This window comes from Trichosurus vulpecula, chromosome 2, assembly GCF_011100635.1.
Source record: "Trichosurus vulpecula isolate mTriVul1 chromosome 2, mTriVul1.pri, whole genome shotgun sequence".
Classification (NCBI taxonomy): Eukaryota; Metazoa; Chordata; class Mammalia; order Diprotodontia; family Phalangeridae; genus Trichosurus; species Trichosurus vulpecula.
The window spans coordinates 364,706,433-364,730,492 of NC_050574.1; the positions used below are offsets into that span (position 1 = coordinate 364,706,433).

Genomic DNA, 24,060 nt, shown 5'->3' on the forward strand with positions numbered 1-24,060 from the left:
ATAGCCCTTTGGGCATAACTCCAAATTGCTCTCCAAAATGGCTGGATCTGTTCACAACTCTGCCAACAATGCATTAATGTTCTAATTTTCCCACATCCTCTCCAACATTTATCATTTTCCTGTTTTGTCATGTAATCTTACAGGAGAGATGTGGTACCTAAGAGTTGCTTCGATTTGCATTTCTCTAATCAATAGTGATTTAGAGCATTTTTTTCATATGCCTATAGATATCTTTAATTTCTTCCTATGAAAACTGCCTGTTCATATCCTTTGACCATTTCTCAATTGGGAAATGGTTTTTATTTCTATAAATTTGGCTCAGTTCCCTGTATACTTTAGATATGAGGTCTTTATCAGAGACATTGGTTGTAAAGATTTTCTCCCAATTTTCTGCTTCCTTCCTAATCTTTGTGGCACTGGCTTTGTTTATACAAAAACTTTTCAGTTTAGCATAATCAGAATCATCCATTTTGCATTTTATAATGCTCTCTATCTCTTGTTGGGTCATAAATTCTTCCCTTTCCCATAAATCTGATAGGTAAACTATTCCTTGCTCTCCCAAATTGCTGATAGGATCAGCCTTTATTCTTAAATCATGTACCCATTGTGACTTTATTTTGGTATGTGGTGTAAGATATGGGTCTACTCCCAGTTTCTGTCATACTATTTTTCAATTTTCCTGGCAGTTTTTGTGAAATACTGAATTCTTAACCCAGAAGTTGGATTCTTTGGGTTTATCAAAGAGGAGATTGCTATAGTCGGTGACTTCTGCATCTTGTGTACCTAACCTGTTCCACTGATCCACGACTCTGTTTCTTAGCCAGTACCAGGTAGTTTTGGTGACTGCTGCTTTATAGTACATTCTGATATCTGGTATGGCTAGGCCACCTTATCTAGCATTTCTTTTCATTAATTCCCTTGATATTCTGGACTTTTTGTTTTTCCAGATAAATTTTGTTATTATTTTATCCAGCTCTGTAAAATAATTTTTGGTAGTTTGATTGGTATGGCACTGAATAAGTAAATTAATTTAGGTAAAATGGTCATTTTTATTATATTAGCTCAGCCTAACCACAAGCAACTGATGTTATTCCATTTATTTAGATCTGACTTTATTTGTGTGAGAAGTGTTTCATAATTGTGTTCATATAGGCCCTGGGTGTGTCTTGGCAGACGGACTCCCATTTGGGGTTTTCTTGGCAAAGATGCTGGTATGGTTTGCCATTTCCTTCTCCAGCTCATTTAACAGATGAGGAAACTGAGGCAAACAGGGTTAAGTGACTTGTCCAGGGTCACACAGGTATTATCTGAGGGCAGATATGAACTCAGGAAGATGAGTCTTCCTGATTCTAAGCCAAGTCCATTCTTGGTGTTACTTAACTGCCCCAATTAATGACTGTACTATGCTACGGTAGAATGATGAATTCAAGGCCCATTGAAGCAAGTAGGACGGTTTGTACCTACATTAAATGAATTTTTAGCTTTTGTGTCTCCTTTTCAAATAGATTTTCTAGCTTTCCCCTTGATATCAGGTTGTCAGCTATAACTTTTTTTGTGGCTGTCTATATACCTGCTTCTAGCAGAATCTTTGGATCCTTTATTCACTACTTTTCATTTGTTGCAGGCTTGGAAACACATTTTTTTTTAAAAGTGGCTATGACTCTATGTAAAGTAAGAATAAATAGACTTAAAGTGAAGGTGTAGGTACTATCCTTTGACTAGATTGCCTAAGTTTAAATAAATGGACTTTGTAACCTTGCCCTTCACTGTTTATAATATTTTTTCACTTGTTTCCCAATTCTCAGCCATGTTCTAGATACTTATGGTTACCATTCAGCCTAGTTCCAGATAATGGGGTGTTACTATAAAATATGCTTAACCTTACAGCTACACTGAACAGAGTTAAACTTTCTGCAAGATTCAGAAGTCACATCTGGCCATGTCCCTCAGTCTTCCCATCACAGTGTCAGTTTTAATTGCATTGGTAAAAAAAAGAGGGGAAATGCTATAGAAAATTTTAAGGGATGAATATTGGACAATGAAGGAATTGGGCTTGCTGTTTTTCACCTCAGAGGGAGCATGGGTGAAAGGGGCAGGATTTGGCTTAATCTAAGTTAAAATGTTCTAATATAGCACTGTAGGATTGCAGACTGAGAGTTAAACCTTGGACCTTAGGGGTCATTTAATTCAACCATCTCATTTTACAGAGGGAGAAACTGAGGATGGAGGAGGTTAAATGACTTGATTGAAGACACTAGTGGAGCCCAAAGAAGCATCGCCAGGCTCAGGAGATAGCAAGTTCCCCATAACTGGCGATCTCACCTGGAGGTTACATGACCATTCTTCAGTGATAAAGGGATTCTTGTTCAGACATGGGAAGGACCCTTTCGTCTCAGATATTCTTTGATTAGGTGTTTCCTGCAAGAAGTGGCAAAGTTTTGAAAAGGTTGTTTTAAGGTCCTTCCTTTGGTATTAAGCGGGAGGGATACAAGGCATCTGGGTGATACAATGGATAGAGTGCTGGACCTGGAGTCAGAAAGTGTGCTGTTGTTCAGTAGTGCCCAATTTTCTGTTACTCCATTTGGGGTTTTCTTGGCAAAGATACTGGAGTGGTTTGCCATTTCCTTCTCCAGCTCATTTTACAGATGAGGAAAAAGCAAAGATGGTTAAGTGACTTGCTCAGGGTCACATAGCTAGTAAAAGTATCTGAGGCCAGATTTGAACTCAGGAAGATGAGTCTTCCTGACTCTAGGCCCAGCATTCTATCCATTGCACCACCTAATTGCCCCTTAATAAATAAATTAAAACAGGAAGAAGTGATTACACAAGAACTAGCATGGTTTCAGCAAGAACAACTCATGCCAGACTAATTTTATATAACTGGCGGATTAGGAGAATGCTATGATAACTTTGTAGATGTAGAATGCTGTATAATTTTCTAGATTTTAGATAAGCACTTGACAAAGTAATGCTATTCTTTTCTAAAAGATGGAGAGATTGGGCAAAATCATAGGATAACTAGAGGGATGCAGAATTGATTGATGGTTAGATTAGAAAAGTTCAATGATTAATGGCTTATTATCAAGGAGGAAGTCTTTAGTGGAGTGCCCCAGGGTTCTTCACTTGGCATTTTATAATCATTGAATGAATAAAGGCATAGATGGATGATGTGATCGAATTCCCTGAGGTCTAACACCCCTGATGACAGTCAGAACCCTCAATAATGGGAGGAGGGAATCAAGGTTAGTAAATGCTAAACATTATTAATATTAAACTGTGAGTGCCTTGAAGGTAGGAATTGTTTTCACCTTTCTTTTTATCTCCAGTGCTTAGGACAGTGCCTGGCACGGGTAGATGCTTGGTAGAAGCTTATTGACTATGTTACTCATAGATCAAGAAGGTCCAGTTACTTTAGGATATTTTCTAAATGGTCTTTGTAAACTACTTTGGAAATGGATTCAGACCTTTTTCCTAAGATAAGATATAATTTATTAGAAAATGTGTATGTGTGTGTATGTGTTCCAGACAAATTGGGTGTTTCTTTTCTGTTTCCTATCTGTTCTCTGTTTCCCTCTCATCTCCCACCACCAAGCTTTTGTTTGCAAAGGCTTTCCTCCAGGCCTAGAATGCATTCAATCTTTAGTGGTACCTCTTAGAATCCTTACCAACCTTTGTGGTTCAGCTGAGGAATCACCTTCAGGGAGAGAAGCCTAGCTTTTAGTCCTTTCTGCTTTAAATTATCTTTTGTTTTCTTATTTGTTTACATTTGTATCCCCCAGCCTAAGGCTTGAGCGTAGGGGTCCTTATCTTTGTATCAACAGTACTTAGCATAGTGCCTCCCACATCAGAGGAGTCCAATAAATATTTGTTGAACTGAATTGAACTGAATGATGCCTGGAATAGTGGAAGGACCACTGGATCTGAAGTCTGAGAATCTGGATTCATATCCTGACTCTGTCATTATCTGTGTGACCCTGGACAAGTCAACCAATATCTTCACACCTTAGATTTCTTCTTTGTAAAATTAGGGGGTTAGATGAAATGATCTCTAAGGTTTCTTCTAGCTATACATCTGTGATACTTTAAAAGGACAGATATAAGGATAAGGACGTGACCTCTGGTTTCATTGGTCTGGGGGACTCCTATATAAGGAAACATCTTCTACCAATGCAGGCTGGCACCTTCTTATCAATGTAAAGTGTTAGAAAGTTGCCTCAAAGCCCTGAGTGGTTGCATAACTTGCCTAGGGTCACATAGTCAGGCTATGTCAGATATAGGTCGGTCGTGAACACAGATGTTCTTGCCTTGGAGGCTGCTCTTTATCCATTAAGCCATATTTCTTATTGATCCTTTAAAAAGTACCTTTTGTTTGTTTCACCAAATAATAATAATAAACAATAATTTTCATTGTTTTTCAGATAAAGGTCTCACATCTAAAATGTAGACTTTGTCAAGTCTACAAGAATATATAAGTCATTCCCCAACTGATAAATGGTTAAAAGATATGAACAGGCAATTTTTCAATGAAGAAATAAAAATTGATAGTCATATAAAAATAAGCTCTAAATCATTATTGATTTCAGGAATGCAAATTAAACCAACCTTGAGATATCATTTCACACCTACCAGATTGGCTAAAATGATTGAAGGGGAAAGTGAAAAATGTTGCAGCGGATGTGGAAAAATTGGGACGCTAATTCATTGTTGGTGGAATTATGAACTGATCCAACCATTTTGGAGAGCAATCTGGAATTATGACCAAAGAGTTATTAAACTACCTACTCTTTGACCTAGTAATACCACTACTAGGTCTATTTCCAAAGATAATGAAGAAAAAAGGAAAAGAACTTATATCTTCTAAAATGTTTATAGCAGCTCTCTTTGTGGTGGCAAAGAATTGGAGAATGCAAGGAAGCCTATCAATTGGACAATGGCTGAACAAGTTGCGGGACATAATTGTGATGGAATACCACTGTGCTATAAGAATTCATGAGCTCGATGATCTTAGAAAAACATGGAAAGACTTGCACGAAATAATGAAGAGTGAAATGAGCAGAACCAAGAGAACACTGTATATATACAGTAATAGCAATATTGTTTTAATAATGATTTTGAGCAAATAAGTTATTTTGACTGTTTTATATACCCAAATTAGCTATAAAGGACATAGGAAGAAAGATGCTATCTGCATTCAGAGAAAGAACTGATAAATAGAAGTATTATAGAATAATTGTACAATATGTATATGTGTGTAGGCACATGTGTACATATATGTGTGTGTATATATATATATATATATATGCACACACATCTATTTGTGTCTAATGGTAACCATCTTTAGGTTAGGAGGGGAGAGGGTAGGGGAGAAAAAAAAGGGAAAAAAAGAAATTTAGATAATAATTTTGTCACATATTTAAAAGGCATCGCAAGTTGTGCATAGTAGATTTGCAGTTTCATGTGCATTTTTTTCATTTATTTTTTACTGTACTATGTTATGGAAATGCTTGTTTTATTCCATAAATTAAAAATAAAATAAACAATAGCAATAATAAATAACAATAAACACTTGATCTGTAACTTAATTTTATAGAATTGTTTGGGAATTACTGAGAAGCTAAATGACTTGCCCAAGGTCACACAGCTAGAATGGGTCAAATGTAAGACTTGAACCCAGTCCTAGCCATTTTACTATGCTGCTTCTCAAAAACAAAAACATGAACACAACTGAATGAACAGATAAAATGACAGAGTAGAAGTAAGAGAAGCTGTTGTTGTTCAGTTGTATCTCACTCTTCCTGACTCCATTTAGAGTTCTCTTGGCAGAGATATGTTGGCAGAGAGTGGTTTACCATTTCCTTCTCCAGATCATTTTACAGATGAGGAAACTGAGGCAAAGAGGGTTCAGTGACTTGCCCAAGGTCACACAGCTAGAGAGTCTCTGAGGCCAGATTTGAACTCAGGAAGATGAGTTTTCCTGACTTCATGCCTGGCACTCCATCCACTGTACATCCTAGCTGCCCCCAATGTAGACAAGACATTATCTTAAATTTTAGGCAGTATATAGGACAACTTAAAGAATTGGTTTTCTCTCCTTATATGGAATTTCCTATGGTGCCAGTCTTCACTGAGTACAACTTAGAACCTGTTTGTCATAAACCAACCAGAGAAAATGGTGAGCTATTCTTTGAGGATCAGAGAATATGCAAATCATCAGTTCCCTAAATATACTTAGATTCCTGAATCTTCTTTAAGAGACGTGGTCCTATAGGGCCCTATAAGCACATTTTAATTTCCTAAGTGGTTCTTGGCAAGTCATTTCACTTTTCATCTGTCTCAATTTCTCAATTTGTAGAATCAGGGCACCCTGAACATCCTCTGACTCTTAAGCTTTTGGGAGATGATCCATAAAATATTTTCATAACAAAAAGTTCCCAAATCAAGATCCAAAGCTTCTTCCTGCCCGTCTTTCTCTGTGGCCTCCAAATGTGCAAGACATACCAGCCTTTTGAATATGTTCTTTTAGGAGGAAATCTTAGCTTTTCTCATTACCCACAAAGCTGTATGCCTACTAATGGGAATTTTATTTGTATGCCTCTAAGTGTGATTTAAACACATGGTGATTCTTTTATGGATAAAAATAAAAATTTACAAGTTCGATGTTATTGCTATCTTTACCGTTGACTGGAGAATTTTCTTATGCTATGATTTGTAAATATTTTACAAGGCAGGGGAAAAAAACACACACCCATAATTATTTTCTCAATGCTGTCTGGCTTGTGATTGCAGGATAATTTTTTTTAAGTTTTCATTGAAAGTTTTTCCAGGGCCTCCAAATAAACTGAGCTGTCCTTAGCTGTGAATGGAAAAGACACAGCTGATTGTCCTGGCTTCTGAGACGGCATCTCTTGCTCCCATCCATGGCTCTTAGCTGAGTCAGAGGGAAGGCATTTGGTATGTCTGTCCTCTGAAATTGTTAAACATCTCCTGTAAATTGTTGCTGTTAAGACTCTCTCCCTGGTTTGTTTTAAAAGGGCTTATTAACAAGCCTAGATCTAATCTTCTGCCAGGTGACATTTGATCATTAGGGCTGGCGGACACTGTTGATAAGAAGGTCTGCCCAGCTCAGGACTTGATACCACTGTTTGGTGGTTGGGACAATGATTCCTAAAAAGACCTGAGAGAAGGCAGGAAGGGCTGAAGGGCTATCACTGTCATATACCAAAGACCTGGCACCTGTGTTGACCCACTTTCAGAGGATTATAGTCTGTCTCAAAGATGCCTGAATTCAAAAGCCCAGTTCATATGGGTGGAACCAAATGCTGCAGGCTCATTTGTGATAAATCAGCTGCCCAAGTTCAGAAATGAGTTCAAGGAAAATAATGAATGAATCCAGTCACAATGATGAAGATGATAATAATAATAATGTTTATTTAGTGCTTTAAGCTTGCAAAGTCTCTTACAAATATTATCTCATTTGATCCTTACAACCCTAGGGAGTAGATAGTATTAATATTCCCATTTAACAGACGCAGAAATTGAGGCTGAGGAAGTTGCACAGGAAGCTAACACAATAAATAAAATGGTACTCACCGTTGGTTCTGGCTGGCTCTCTGAGATTACAGCCACATTCCTATGATAGTTTCATGCACAGAGCTGTCACATAGCCTACCCCTTTCTTAAAGGTCAAATATAGGTGGATACTCTTAGACTTCAAAGCATTTTTATCTGGATGTCATTTCTGTGAAGACAGACACTTATTGGAAGTTTGAACCCTTAGCTACAGATACCAAAGGCATTTTGTGGGAGTACAGGAGGTCCAGAAGGACTCAGCCAGGGATCATCTGAGAGCTCTAGGAAATCGCAGTAGTTCTAGAACTAAGGGAGTTCCAGGGACTCTGATACTAAACAGGTCTACGGGAATAGTTGGATTCAAAAACTTTCCAGTGGACAGAATTGAATTCCAATGAATTTCACTGAACAAAAGGTTCTCAATTAGTTCAGGTTCCTTGAGACTAAAAATGTACTGCATCAAATTGAGCCAAATGGGTTAATCTTGGGGTGGGGAGATGGGAAAGGAAGTTTAAAGGACATAGTTTTCCTATGTGTCACTATCTTAAGATATTTTCCCCCTCTGGTTTCATCTGTGTTGTTTGGTAGTTTTTCAGTTATGTCCAGCTCTTTGTGACCTCATTTGGGGTATTCTTGGCAAGGATACTTAGGGTGGTTTGCCATTTCCTTCTTTAGCTCATTTTACAGATGAAGAAACTGAGGCAAAGAGGGTTCAGTGACTTTCCCAGGGTCACACAGTTAATAAGTGTCTGAGACTGAGATTTGAACTCACAAAGATGAGTCTTCCCAAATCACCCGGCACTCTATCCACTGTCACCCAGCTGCTGGTTTTGTCTATAGCTCACAGGAAAATCCAGTCACGCTTGGTTATAACTGCCCTCTTTTTAGGATCTGCAGCAACGTGGCTCATTGGAAAGAATATTGGATTTGGATTGGGACATGATATTCGACTGATCAGATGTCATGAACAAGGACAGCCAAATTCAAGTTTGTTCAATATGATTTGTTCTCAATACCTTTATTCTAATTCTACCTCTCTCAGGCAAATGCCTGAAGATTGGCATGCAAGTCTGTTACCCTCTCTATCTGAATGGAGCCAACTTGAGCTGCCCATCTAAGATTTTATAGGGGAGACCTTAGCACTTATAAATTATCACTCCAGGGACACATGAGGATACTTCTTTCTTTGTCAAGTTATACATCCTTTACTTTCTGGCCCTGAAATGACAGCGTATTCAGATGCTTTCAAAAAGAAAAATTAAATTACATTCTTAAATAAGAAACAGAGCTAGTCAGCAGTGACTTCAAGCAGGGCTATTGTCATTCACTCACTTTTTCTGAAAATCAGGAGCGACTTTGCTGCAGCTTCCAACTGCTCTAACAGTGACCCCAGGCCATTTAAAAATAACATGCTAGATTCTTCCCTTCGTGTTTGGTTGGGTGTTAGCCGCAAGTGAGCTGTCTGGCTGGGGATGGAAGCTCCTTCCCAGGGTTTCACTTTCCAGCCAGCTTACGTCTTGACAGAGAAGAAAGGGGTTACCCACCTGCCAGCCCCCTACAGGATGGTCACTGAGCCAATCTGTAGGTTAGGTGGGGGATCTTGGGAATAGGGACACTCAAAACACCCTGATTTTACTAACACATTAAGATACATTACTCTTTTAATAGTGGTATTCTTGTCATAGAGATCACATTCTTTGTTAAGTAAACTTGGGTGAGAAACCAAAAGTTACAGAAAAAAATGCTTGATTAATGATCCATGGTGAAAATGGACTAATAGAGTCAACTCTGAATTTTTCATGGGTGATGAATCAGTTCCTAGACCATCCAAGCTCCTTTTTTGTCCTCTTCTTTTTTCTCCCTTAGCTATTTCTTTTTCCCATTGGTAGCACCTTTGCTAGAGTAAGGGAAAGAAAAGGGATATTTCCAGTTTCTCCAGCATCCTCCAGGAAAGGAGGTTGAAATGGATGGTTAGAACAGGGGAATGAGAGACATATTTTATGCATTCTTGCTCACCTCGTCTTCCATTACTATAGATAATAAATGCCATCAACTTGATTAGAAGATCAGCTGAGATAATATTTGTAGCATGTTTCATACAGTGCCTGGCACACAGTAGGTACTTAATAAATGCTTCTTCCTCTCCTTCCTCCTCCTCAGCACTAGGATGCCTAAATCTACTTAACCTACTTCATCTTACTTTATCTGCTTGTAGCCATCTTTGCTATCAATCCATCGTGCAGAGATTGTCTCTTATAAACTCACTACAGCTTATTATTGGAACAAAGGATTAATGACAACAACACATAGAGTTAGAGCAGTGTGTTGCATAGAAGACACGGGTTCAAGTCCTGTATCTTATGTGAATTGGCTGACTGACCCTGGTCAAGTCCCTTAACTTCTTAGTGTCCTAGACAACCCCATATAAGACGATGGAGTTGCAGAAAATGGGCTGACTTTCATTGGTAGAGGGAATTTCCTCATCTATAAAGTTTAACATTTTCTATACCAATAAATTCGCAGATCTAGTTCCTATTCTTATCATAACTTACTGTTTTATAATACCTCACAATTTTCAAAACACTTTCTTTCACAGGCCTTACTTGTCTGATGTTTATAACAATTCAATGAGGCAAGCCAGGAAACTTTCACTGTCCCCATTGTAGAAATCAGAAACCAATCAATGCTTAAGGAAATCAAATGAATGCTCATTTTCACTTTTCACTTGGAGAATACAGGGCTGAGCTGGATTAGAATCCAGGCCCTGAGGCGCAGAAAAGGGACTGTTTCTATCATGGTAGAAAAAGCCAATACCCAACAGCTTCCACAGGAATAAGATAAGATGAGATGGCTATTAAGTTATTTAAAAAATGTTATTAAAAGTTATTAAAATAAAGGCTAACAAACTTTTCCCAGTTTGAATTCAACAAGAGGTCAATGAAACTTTCTAAGTGAGCGGTTCCTATTTTGATGGTCACAGGAAATGAAGGGGTGAGTACATCGTCTGAGTATTATTTATCGTCATCCCTTGGTGTCTCTTAATTTATCTGTTCCCTCAACAGGGCATGGGATTGTCTACATAGTTCAATGTAGAGCAGGGGTGGGGAACCAGTGCCCTCGACTTCTTTGAAAACCAATGTATAAGTGCGAGAACGAAAAATTTCATCTTCCCTTCCACAAACATTATAGTGGTAATTCTATGATGATCCATTGTTGATTTGAGAAAATGCATGACTGAAAGCCACTATGAATTCAGTAATGCAATATTTTTGTGTTTTGTTGATCACAGTACAATCTGCATACATTTAAAAATAGTAACATATTTAAATATATGGTAATATATTTAATATTTATATATTTCAAAATAGTAATATATAAATATATAGTAATATGTATATGAGATATTTATTTGGGGGTACAGAAGGCATGTTAGTTTATTCATGGATTCACTTACGAATTTATGGATCCCATTCAACAAAAGAATGCTTAACCAATAGGATGGGAACCATTGGTCTAATCATTAGATTGGATCTTAGAAGGTCATGAAGTACTCGATATTGGAAATTCCATTTATTCTGATCTGATTCTATATACATTAAATGAGCTACTTCCAGATGGCTCTGAGTCTGACTATTTACCGCTGTATAAGGTGATCAAAACACTTAGTAAGGCATAATTTAAGTTAATCTTCACTATTTCCTGAGACTGAGAGGTTAAAAGATTTGTGTCAGAGTCAGGATTCAAACTTCCTGACACCAAGTGGAGTGTTCTATCTGCTACTGACCTAGCTGCACCCTGAATGTTTCTTAGACCAATAGACTCTCAATACCACCTTTTCATCATAAATAAAATTTCCTAATTATATGCAGATCCTGATTTGTGTGAATAGTGAATTCCCTGACGTGGTTGCCTTTTTGAATTCACATGGCGTATTCCTATTGGGCTTGAACTGCTTACCGAATTATACATAATGACAACTTTGAGAAGTGCAAATCTGAATAGATGTGACCACTTCAAGAAGTTTGTTATTTGCACTAAATGAGACCCAATTCTATTACCATCCGTAATAGCGGGGAAGAGTTGATAGCTTCAATCTAGGGGGAATGTTGTTAATTGGCAAAGCCCGTTGCCCTTCTTCAGTGTGCCAGGGAAACTGCACTTCTGTTGACATGATTCACGTCCGTTCCCTTAAAGCCTTCCAAATTATGCAAGTGTCTCAAGTCTTAACAAGCCATCCACACTCAGCTGTGCAGTGGAAATGTTTGATACAAAAGGCAATTCACTCCAGTCTAGGGCTAGACTATTGTAAATTCCCTCGAGTGACCACAGATGCCGAGGAACAGGTTTTGTGAGGCCATCTTATGAGGGAAAAAGTGGCGAATTAATTTCTGCCTCCTCTTCTCCTCAGCTCCCCTTCTAATAGTGAGAAGGGAGTGTGACATGTAATGAGATAACAATGTGGTTCTCCTTTGGGGCTGGTAAATCTGTTTTTGGGTCTTTGGCCCTTCAGAGACTCCTTTCTAGCTGACCCAGCGGCTAGAGGTTGTTTGTTACTGAATCGAGCTTTCAGATTCAGTCTTGGCTTTGTCGTGGCCTTGGAAAGAACATTTTCTGAGATTACTTTGGTTTTCTTTAAAAGGAGAAAAAAAACCTTCAACAAGCCCTGACATTTTGGCACCATTAAAACGTGAAGATTTATTCAGAAAGTCTTATATTAGGTTTTTTTTTTAAAAAGGAAAACCAACTGTGTGAAGTGCTACTATGGTATATTATAGCTCCTGATTCCAAGGAAACATTTACATCCACTTTTCTCAAGATAAATTCAAAGCAAAAGTCTGCCCTGGAAATCATGCAGCTTTTTATTCTGAATGTCTCCCTTCTCTCTATCAGTCAGGAACTTTTGAGGTAATGTTGAGAGCACAGGGACTACCTTTCAACTGGAGAGAAACTAGAAAAGAGGTCAAATCACAGAGGATCCAAGAGCAGAAAAAATGCCTGAGATGTTTGCTGAATTGTTAGCTAGGTGGACACTTTTCCTCATTTCTTATTTTTTTTCTGGGATTATCTGATAGTGGGACACAAAGTCTCAATCGAGTTTAAACACTTCCTAGAACTTGAGATATTCTAGACCTGGTCTTTCTCCCAAAATGTTTCTTAAATTTTTGGCCCCATCCTTATGTTTCTTCCTTTTCCTACCTATATTCTTACCTATACTTTACTTCCTATATTCTATCCTATCTATATATTTTACTTCCTATATCCCTTGACTTATTACCTGTATTCCTTAATTTTGTCTTATCTTGCACCTTCTAAAAAGAGGCCAACCCAACTATCCTTAGGTAGATGGTCAGCTAGGTGAAGAGAGTGCCAGGCCTGGAGTCAGGAAGACCTAAGTTCAAATCTGGTCTCAGATGCTCACTAGGTGGTGTGACTTTGGCTACGTCATTTAACCTTGTTTGCCTCAGTTTTCTCATCTGCAAAATGAGCTGGAGAAGGATATGGCAAACCACTCTGGCATCTTAGTAAAGAAAACCCCAAACGGGGTTAGGAAGGTTGGACACTACCCAACAACAACAATTAAATAGGTATCTATTAAACAAGAATGAAGCAGAGCATTTCAGAAATAGGCTTATTGTGAGACAAATAGGGATAGAGACCCAAAATTCTGATTTTATTGGTATAGAGAACTCTCCAGTGAGAAAACTCCCTTCCAAAACCAGTGCAGGTTTTCAGCATATTTTCCTAGACCACCGAGAAGGTAACTTGTCCAGGGTTACTAGGCTCCATATATGTCAAAAACAGATCTTCCTGACTTCAGCGCTAGCCCTCGACCCCCACAACACCCTACACACAACTTGTTCTGTGACAGATGGACAAGGACATGAAATGAACTGAAGCAGTCTCAAAGCCGGCAAAATATTCCCCAGCTGTGGCAGAGTAAATACTAATCCCCAACACCCCGAGGAGTATTCACATCGTTGAACTCGGTATGGTGGTGGATGAGACCTTCTGGAGCTCGGCAGCCTCAAGAGTACACGTCCTCTCACTGTGTACGTGCGACTCCGATAATGGAATCCTTTGGCTGGGCTCTCCCAAAGTACAGCTGCCGAGTGTCGGCAGCATGGGGGACTGGAGAGACTACGCAGCAGGCTGGAAGCAGGGGAAGACTGTGCAGTACACGCCCATACACAGGCCCATTCATCAAACTTTTTCCTCCAGCCTGCTTTGGAGATTCGAGAATAGCTTGACGACTTTATGGATCGGACTGTGAGTAATTGCAAGCTTGTCTCTAATCTCAGCATGTCAAGTGATGGCTCCGCTTGAAAGAGTCCATGATGTAAATACATCAATAAAGAGCTTGTGAGAGGCAGTCCCAGAGCCTCTATTTAGAAGCATTTTTTTGGAAAGAAGTCATTTTCAGATGGATGATCATACGTGGAGTACTGTATATAAAATTTTACACGCACCAGTGTGATTCGTGCCTGTTGCTTAAAAGTACAAACAACTAAGGGTTTGTTTGAGAGGGAGTAAAACCAAGTAAACATCTGGTCTAATAACTTGTGGATTTATTTAATGTTTTATCAAGAATGGAGACCCTAACCTATTTTTTAACCTTTATAATTTTCAGCATCTCAAGTTTCTTAATGTATTATAAAAATGCATTTATTATTTCAGATATGCACATGTTTATGACCTGAGAGTGCGAAATACTGAATGAGATGTTAGCCTAAAAGGAATCCTACTGTGTATAAATAAGATTTTTAAAATAGGCAGGTAGATGGCACAGTAGATAGAATCAGGAAGACTGGAGTTAGAATCTAGCATCAGACACTGGGGAAATCACAACCTCTGTCTGCCTCAGTATTCTCAACTGTGAAATGGAGATACTATTAGCACCCACCTCCCAGGGTATTTGTAAGGATCGAATGACATCATAATTGTCAGTCTTTTTTTAAAATTTTTTTTTTGGAGGGGGGAAAGCTGGACAATTGGGGTTAAGTGACCTGCCCAAGGTCATACAGCTAGTAAGCGTGTCAGGTGTGTCTGAGGTCTAATTTGAACTCAGGTCCTCCTGACTCCAGGGCTGGTACTCTGCTCACTGAGCCACCTAGCTGCCCCAATTGTCAGTCTTTTAGCACAGTGCCTGTCACACAGTAAGTGTTATATAAATGTAAGCTTTTAATAATGATAATAAAAGTACTGCAATTACAGGATTCATACTTTTTCTGGTGTGATATGTTCAGGAGTATAGATGCATATGGAAAATATTGCAGATATTATCAACTTGGCACTGAGTGAGCAGCAGCATAGCATATTGGAGGTCTGTCTCTTTTTTTAAAAAAAAATTTAACAAGCATTTATTAAGCCCCTAATATGTTCCTGGCATTATGCTAAGCGCTTTACAAATACTGTCTCATTTGATCCTCAAAGGTGCTATCATTATTTCCACTTTACTGGTAAGGAGACTGTGGCAGACAAAGATTAAGTGACTTGCCTGAAGTCACACAGCAAGGAAGTGTCTGAGGCTGGATTTGAACTCAGGTCTTCCTACCTTGGCTCTACCTCCTGTGCTACCTGACTCTCCTTTCATGCTGGACTCAAAGTAAGGAAGATCTGGATTTAAATGCTGAGTCTGAGACTTACTAGCTGTTGAATGATGTGCAAATAACTTAATTTCTCTGAGCCTGAATTTCCTCATCTGTAAAATTGGGATACTTATCATAAATATGGTCTAAAAGTAAAGGCTAGCGTTTACATAGAACCTTAAAGTCTGCCAAGCACTTTATGTGCTATCTCATTGGCTTCTCACCACAAGCCTGTGAAGTAAACGTCATTATTATTCCCAATTTATAGATGAGGCCTCTGAGGTTGGCACAGAAGTGACTTGTTCAGGGTCACAGCTAGTACATGTTTGAGGCAGGATTTGAACTCAGGTCTTCCTGCCTCCAAGCCCAGCACTCTATCCACTGTGCCCCCTAAATACTGTATAGATCTAGTGTTGCGACGTTCAAAACCACTTTAAAAACTTCAAATTGCCGTATCTGTATGTCACGTATTTGTCCTAAAATAAAAGGTAGGAGTGGGCGCATTTTAAAAGTTATCGCCTCCTTGGCAGGGTAAGAGAGGGGGGAAATATATGGAGAAGCACTCGATTAGAAAAAGCCCTTACTGTGGATTATGCTTAAGCACAGACTGGATGAGGGCACTGATTAGTGCCTACTTTTTTCAGCGGTAGGAAGTGAAGGAAAGGGTGTTGTCAGTGTCACAAAGCAAATTCAGAAGAAAGATTACTTCTCCAGTAATATTAAGAACTCAAATTTATTTTCTGTTTTACGCATTTGATCCTTACAACAACATGCAAAGTGGATGCTATTATTAGCCCCATTTTATGGACGTGGAAGCTGAGGTAGACGGAGGTTAAATGACTTTCCCAGGCTCTTACAGCTAGTAAACATCTAAGGTTGGCTTTGAACTCAGGTCTTCATGACTACTAGTCCAGTACTGTAACCACGGAGCCACCTAGCTGCCTCATTGATCCTTCCTCCGTGTCCTCAGAAGTATGATTAAACATCTTTGTAATCTCGAAAAACTTATTGGATATTCCCAGAGTTCCTAATACTATACTAGATGCTCTGAGGTTTATGCAGCATGGATGAATGAAGTATTATTAAGCACTTACTATAGACCAATTTCTGGGAATACAAATAGAGTAAGATAGTCGCTGCTCTCAAGGAACTCCTGCTCTAATCATTGGAGACTACACATAGGAGTGTCCAGCTGCAGCACAGGTGGAAAGGCCCATAAATCCCGAGGGTGCAGCAATGGGGCAGATGGGCAGGCCCCAAGGTTCCCTTGTGTGCATCATCAGGGTACATGGTGCAGCACAGACCATACAGTGAGTTGAATAAACTATTGTGGAATCAGAAAAGGGACTGGTCATTAAGGAAGTGAGGACATATTTTTTTAAAAAGGAATATGAGCGGGTTGTTGTTTAGTCATTTTTCATGACATTTGGTGTTTTCTTGGCAGTGGTTTGCCATTTCCTTCTCCAGTTCATTTTACAGATGAGGAAACTGAGGCAAACTGGGTTAAGCGACTTGCCCAGGGTACATGTCTAAGGCCAGATATGAACTTGGGAAGCTGAGTCTTCTTGACTCTATCTACCATGCCATCTAGCTGCCCAGTGTATCAGCACAGTCATTTTAAATAGTAGTAATAGCTCATTTATATAGCACTTTAAGGTGTACACAGTACTTAAAAGTTGTCTTTTCCCTTAACCATCTAAAATAATATTTGGAAAAAGGCAAAAATAAAGTACATTTTTATTTGATAGGGTATATATTCTGCCTAGAAGAAGGAGCCATAGGAATGAATGCCAGTTTAGAAAGAATGATCTATGGAGAAAAGTAGAGACAGCTTGGCTTCCTCAAAATTAAAGAAATCAAGGGTGGAAACCTTGGGACAATACAGTTATAGCAGTCCATAAGTACAGAAAAATTACATTAAGATGGTAAAGAATTTTCTAGAAAAAGGTTAAAAGCTATGGCCTCTAATAACAACAGTGGGAGCTTAAGACTAGTCACCAGGTAACTTGTGAAATTCCAGCACAGTTTGCTTAGGAAGATTATAGCATTTCATTTGCCGGACAGTTTAAAGACTAAGTGAGACAATCAGCTCAAGTGATTATTAGTTACAATCGCTCCTGTGTTGAATCAGAAGACATGACTCAATGAACCTGCAGCGTCCTTTCTGGCCACTGCATTTATGATTCAGTTTTTTGGCTATTTTTTTTTCTTGGTTTTCTTCAACCACTGTAGTTTCAAACTGCCTTGTGGATTTTTGATTACAGCATGACCTCAAAAGGCTCTGACCTTACAGATCTTCCAAAATTGTATTCTCTATTCTGAGATTGCTCCCTCGCCTCCCCGCTTCCTTCGTCCCCTTCACACCAATTACTTGAAGAGGTTAAAGCACCACTTGCTTCAATCAGCTCTCGGAATTTCTTTAAAAATTTTTTTATTGAAGTTTTTTATTTTTATATAGAAGTCTCTTCTAAATATATCCCTTTTTCCTTTTCTCCCTTACTTTAAAAAGCAGATAAATATTGACCATTGCTGACTTTATAGGCAGTATTTAGCACCCATAGATGCTACTCCCAACCCTTACTTCTTCAATGAAAGGAGGGAGGTCCATTTTTCTTAAACTGAAGAGTTTCTAGGATTTATGAACAAATAAAGGCTATTCAGAAAATTGGTGTCTTTCTGATGATCCAGAAATTTATAACCCGCTTTCCGTCCACACTGCTCTGCCTTGCCTCTCTAGAAAAGAGAGTGTTGGCATGTCCTGGACAGTCCAGTGACTGCCAGTTCTCAACAAGATCTTTTTTCTTATTTACTCAGCATTTTGCGAGTGGTAGTCCAGTAATTCTTAGAAGCTTAGGTTTGGTGAGGGCCCCAGTTCACACAACATTAATTGTGGAAGAGGCTCAAAATTCCTGAGGGAATTGGGTCCTTGCCTTGACCTTTTTTCCCTCCCTCTGCCAGCTGATAGGGTGGTAGAGCTCTTTTCCCATTGATAGGGTCATATAGTTCTTAGAAGATTGCTCAAACCTGCATCTCTCTGAGATGCACTCTCTGAGTTTCAAATTCTGTATCTTTCTAAAATAGCATATGTGTGTCCACATCTGGGGGCCAGTGAATAGAAAGGAGAGCAGACTAGAAGGTTTTTATAGAATGGTTCTGAAGGACACAATGGTCTTTTGAGGTTAGAGGTAGAAAAAAGCTACTGAGTCTCTGATAGTGTTGTAGATATTCAAACTGGACCCTGGTGGCTAAGGGATTTTTAAACCTGTAAGATAATAAAGAATCTTGCCAGAAATCAGCTACTGTGTGAAGATGTGGTGGTATATTTCTCTCACTAACTCCAACCATCCAACACAGAAGAAAAAGATTCTACAAATTAATAGTTAAAATGTTGGCAGGGGTGGTAGGATGAGTATAATTCTGAAGAAAGCTTGTCTATCTCCTATCCCACATGGTGATATGATAAGAGACATGTATCTCATAGTAATGGAATCACTGCAAGGTATTAACAGGACAGGTAGATGGTGGTAGGGCAAATGTGTTCTTTAGTCAATTTAGCGAACATATGTTTCAAAGCAGATTGATTAAGCGCCTATGTGAGAGGACCAGGTGAAGTACGAGATAGTTTGGTCTGCTGCTTAGAATCCCTACTTTCCTTCAGAGTTGAGCTTGACCACTACCTCTTGCACAAACCATTCCCTGATATTCCCACCTGTTGTCCATTTCCCCCAAGCTACCCCACCTAATTAACTTGCATTAGTTTTGTGTATATTTCTATACATGTCTCCCAATAGAATATAAGCTCCTTGAAGTCAGAGGTGGGTTCATTTTTGTCTTCTATCCCCAGTATCAAGCACATAGTAGATGCTTAGAGATTATGTATTAGAGCTGAAAGAGACCTTACAAACCATCTAGTCCAACCAATTCATTTTACAGATGAGGAAAATGAAGTTTAAAGATGTTAAATTCATTGCTGGGTTATCAAAAAATCATTATTTATCAATAAACATTTATTCAGCACCTATTATAGTAAGGGGCAGAGGTGGAATTTGACAAGGGGAATCAGAGCAAATTGTAGCATGTTTTATGTGGGCATTTATGCCTTAGAAATGACAATTGCTGCACAGCGGGTTTGTTTTATTGTTTTGTTGACTGTCAAAACCTAAGAAAGTGTTAACAATACAGATTAAACTTAAAAATGTATGCATATACACTGCCCCACCCCGCGCACCGAATCCAGTTGTTAAATGCTTATCAGTTATAGTACTGGATTTGAACCCTGTATCTTCCTTACTCCAAATCCATCTCTATCAACCATATCATGTCGCTCCTCTTAATAAGATGCTTGTTGATGAACAGAAATATACACACCCTCCTTTCACCTTTGGTCAACAAGAATAGTTGCATTAGTCTGTTAGACCAGCAGGTGAAGGGCAAGAGAGATCTCAATTCCTCCACTGGAAGAACCATGAGGGACAATTGTCAAGAGAAGAAATGCATTTCATTTCTTCCCTTTTTATTTCTCACTTGATATTCTCCCACTTAGATGATTATAGTAAGGGTTTGCTCTTGTTACCAGACACCTTGGTATTTCATCTCTTGTAGGCTTCTCCTGTATCTAAAATTCCTCTTCTGCCTTGAATCTGTATCAGTGATACCCTTACTCTATCCTCTAATATAATCTGTCCTATGCCTCATCATTGTTATTATTATGTCTCATCATATATGTATATATTATCTATAGCTATCTATCTACCTATCTATCTGTCTGTCTGTCTGTCTGTCTATCTATAAAATGATCCTAGAAAGCAGTCAGAATACTCTACTCATGTCATATCTCTAATGGGAGGCCAGGCAATGGGGAATGGGGAGTAAAGGGAGGTGATGGTGGAGTTTGTCAACTCATGTCTTCTTGTCTCAAAGTTAAAACATAACTCAAAATCAACTGTCACAGATAGTTGCTGTCAACTTCCAAGGGACAGGAGACATGGTGATATGACAAGGAGATATTAACAAGATACATAGATCATCATAGACTGGGTAAGTTCTTCAGTCAATTCAACCAACATTTGTTTCAATGGAGAATTATTAAATACCTACTCTTTACGCGCAAGGACCAAGGGAGGTACTAGTTTTGTCAAACCATGTCATGCTTTTCTCTGACTTAAAGTTGGAAGGCTTGTCTTATTCAAGAGGCCTTAGGAGCTAATAGACAATTTTGAGAATACCTGAAAAAAAACATGCTAAGAAAGTGAGGTCATGAACACTCAGACTTTCTCTCAAAATTCATTGGCTTTAACAAGGGTAGTGCAGACCAGGGCATTGCTGAATTAATCAACAGATGTTTGATAACCTTATTCCATTAATTGATTTAACTGGACAGTACATACCAAGGCAAATTCATCAGGTCAAAGAGAATAGAGTTAATGACCAGAAAGAACAAAAGGAGAGCAGCAAAGACCTTCTTTTCCTCTCTGGATGAAGGTGTGTTATAAGAGCTGTTTCCAATTTGGGAAATCATTTTCTTAGAAAAGATAACTTTTCTCCAAAGGACACAGTGTCCAGAAAAGTACATTATCACACAAGCAATGATGCTGAACTGAACAAAATCAAATCATGACCTTAAACAAGAATTGGTATGAACATACCATACATTTCTGGTGCTTTACATGGGCACTTATCATGGTTGATTACTCACTTAAAGCAGACATAAAAAGAGCAGCCCGTATTTAGTGACAAGAGATAAAAGGTATCTCCATGCACTCAGGTCACAAGTTTTTCTTAGCTAACCAGGAATTTCAGGTCATCTTAATATAAACTACTCTTCTAGGTAATTAACTTACTGAAATAAAGTTTTACAGGACATAGAACTTGTGGGGTACATAAGTTTCCTACCTCCCCTCCATTTGGATGAACACTAGACTCTTCCAAGTAGAATTGTTTAATGAATTACTTTTTAAATACATAAAAAATATGGAACAAAGACCTGAAGTGGCATCAAATGTCAGCTTTTAATGATGATCCTTTTTTTTTTAAAAGCAGTGGAGAATTTTTGACAGTTTAATTGCACGATCATTTTCTTTTGGGAGGGAGAGAGGAAGGGGAAGAAAATAATCAAAATAAAATGAAATATGAAACATTTTCCTTTCCCACTTACAGGACCCTGCCTAATAGAGTGGTTTGGTTTCCTGAAAGGCAGCCTTGGGTTTTCTTTTTTATGAGGGCTCTTACACAATCCAAACATGTGAAGAGGTTTCCTCTGCCTCATGAGAGAGATGTAGTACATCATGAATAGAACACACTGCCTTGGATATGGAACTTGGGGGCAGAAAGTAACTACTTTAAATAGACTGAGCTACTGTGGAGTGGCCTTTTCCCCTTTCACAGGTGTGCAGTCTGTATCCCTGTTACTTAGATATTAGGAAGATAGCCTGGATTTAGGACTAGTATTTTAGCATCTCTTAAAGGGGACATGTGATTTCAACAGATGGATAACTCTGTGAGAAACAGGTGCCATGGAGAGAGAAGTTCAGTTTGGTTTTAAAAGGTACATAAGCAATAAGGAAAGGGGGATGAGCAGAGAGATGCAGATGAAACCTCCAAGGATGATGTAGAGACTGGATCTGTGATTACACTGCTATAGTGAGCTCCTGGTGGGGGACTCCCTCAATCAATGCAGGATAAATTCTCTTCAGTTCAAGACTTAGGGAATTACCTAGGCATTAAGAGGTTATGTAACTTTTTCAGGATCACAAAGCCAGTATTTATGGCTAAGGTGGAACTTGAACCCAAGTCTTCTAAATCTTTATTTCTCTCTTCCCCCACCCCCAACCTTCCTGTATATAGAGGCAGCATAGCACAGTATAGAGAGAGTTAGCCCTTGAGGCTAAGAAGACCTGGGTTCTCACCCCACTTCTGACACATTGTGACTCTAGACAAATCACTTAGCCTCTGAATACTCTGTACAAATTCTCTAAGATTATAGGTTGCATAGAAAGCGCTGGTCTGTTTTGGTAGAGGGAGTTTACCAACTGAAATCATAGGTTCTGTCCTTATACCTTTCTATCTAGTACCATTATGATGTCTTTCCCTCTCTCTCTCTCTCTCTCTCTCTTAATATATATATATATATATATATATACATATATATATATATTTCTCTTAGTAAAGATAATAAAAAACACTCTATGGGGAAGTGTGCGGTATACTAGTTCACAGAATTCTTGATAGGCTATCTTTATTTAAACAAACTCTTTGCCTTTTATTAGTTTTAAAGTAGCACATTTTGCCCCAGACTGCTCATTGATGTTCATCCTTTCCTATCTTCCAACCACCTGATTGCTGTCCTTCTGTAAAGGGCAAGCAGTTCACATCATTTTTTCCAAGCACTGAAACCTGGAAAGATTTTTTTATTTTTCTTTCTTTTTCTTTTAAAGAACTTACAGAAGCAATCTTGGGGGTTTGGAAAACATCGCAAAATCGTTAACAGGATCTTTGAGTGTGCTATTTTAGGAAGGCAATTGTGTTCTTCTAAAATAACATATTTGACAACATGACAAGGCTTTTCCTCCATCCCCCCTATTGATATGTAATATATTTGTAATGAAAAGTAAGCAAAACACGCTCAACGGACTCATTTTTACTTCCCCAAAAATCTGTAAGGGGGTGGCGGTGGGAGAGTGGAAAAAAAAAAAGAAAAGAAAATGTTTCTTCAATTTCTATGCTGCTGTTTCTCCAGAAGATGATTTTTTTTAAAAAAAAAAAACTTCACTGTTCAAACAGGAGTTTGTTTTTAAACCAGATGCTAGTTAAGAACAGCTGATCAGGCAGGCATCGCACAAACCCGCACCAACACCTCGAGCAAAACAGTAAGCGATGTGCCACAAAGGCTACTTACTCCTTGGCGGCTGCTGTGTGTCCTGGTGAGTCAGATGCCTGAAGAGGTATTGTCTTACCTGGAGTCTTTAAGATCCAAGGAGAGAAGAACAGTGGCTCCCAACAGGAGAGGACTGTGAAAATGCTCTCTGATCAGCTGCTGGTAACAAGCACTTGGCTTTTATGGGCAGGTGGGAGGAGCTGCTTCTCATAGTAGGTGGGCAGAGAGAAGGCAGGCAGGCGGGCAGGCGGGCAGCTCTCTAAAGGAACTGGTCACTCTATTCTCTGGGGAGGGAGAAGGAACCCGAGGTGGAGAGGGAGAAAAGGGGAGGAGGGAGAAGCAGGAAAAGCGGGGCGGGGTGGTGGTGGTGGAGGGAGAGGAGAGAAGCAAGGAAGGGGATAGAATTAGAGAGAGGAAAAGAAAGAGAGATGTAAAGGCAGAGGAATAGAGAAGCAGCTCCACTGAAGCGATGGCGAGAGGAAAAAAAAAGAGCCAGACAGACTAACAAAGTCAGTAGCCAAGAAGGGCTGGGATGGGGGTGGGGGAGATAGATTGGAGTTATTTAATTTTAGCATTAAATTCTTCTTTGTATGTGTGAATAAAAGACAACGGCTACCGGAATGGAGTTGGGGGGGGGGGCGGCGGAGAGGGATGAGAGAAAAGCCACTGCCTTTTCATTTTAAAACCTACCATAAACAACTGTGAAAGGAAATAAAGAGAATAAAGATCAGGAGGAAATTTAATGGGAAGGGAGTTATCATTTAGAGCAGCAAATGCATTCGATTTCAGCTCAGCCCAGGGGTTCAGGGGAGAGACTGACTGCTGACTGCTACAGTTACCTTGTACATACCAGAGACCACACCCCCTCCCCACATCCCCCCAAACCACAAGAGTTACCCACCTCTCACTGAGGTTGCCAAATCCAGATCACTCTTTATAAAGTTTATTTGACAAGAGAAATATCTTAATCTAGGTCCTATGGTGTGTGCCCTAGGACTTCCAAATATCCATGGGCTGTGCTTAAGGTATCCT

At 39.1% G+C, this 24,060-nt stretch overlaps 1 protein-coding gene across 2 annotated transcripts in view; it reads right to left on the bottom strand.

Moving 5' to 3' along the window:
- The window catches only part of COL8A1 (collagen type VIII alpha 1 chain), a 234,095-nt gene extending 210,954 nt beyond the window's left edge, over positions 1–23,141 (bottom strand). For both annotated transcript variants that reach the window (XM_036742930.1, XM_036742931.1), the window contains exon 1: positions 23,108–23,141. The gene's annotated coding sequence lies outside the window, so the exon portion shown is untranslated. The remainder of the gene's footprint in view (positions 1–23,107) is intronic.
- Positions 23,142–24,060: the final 919 nt, after the last annotated feature.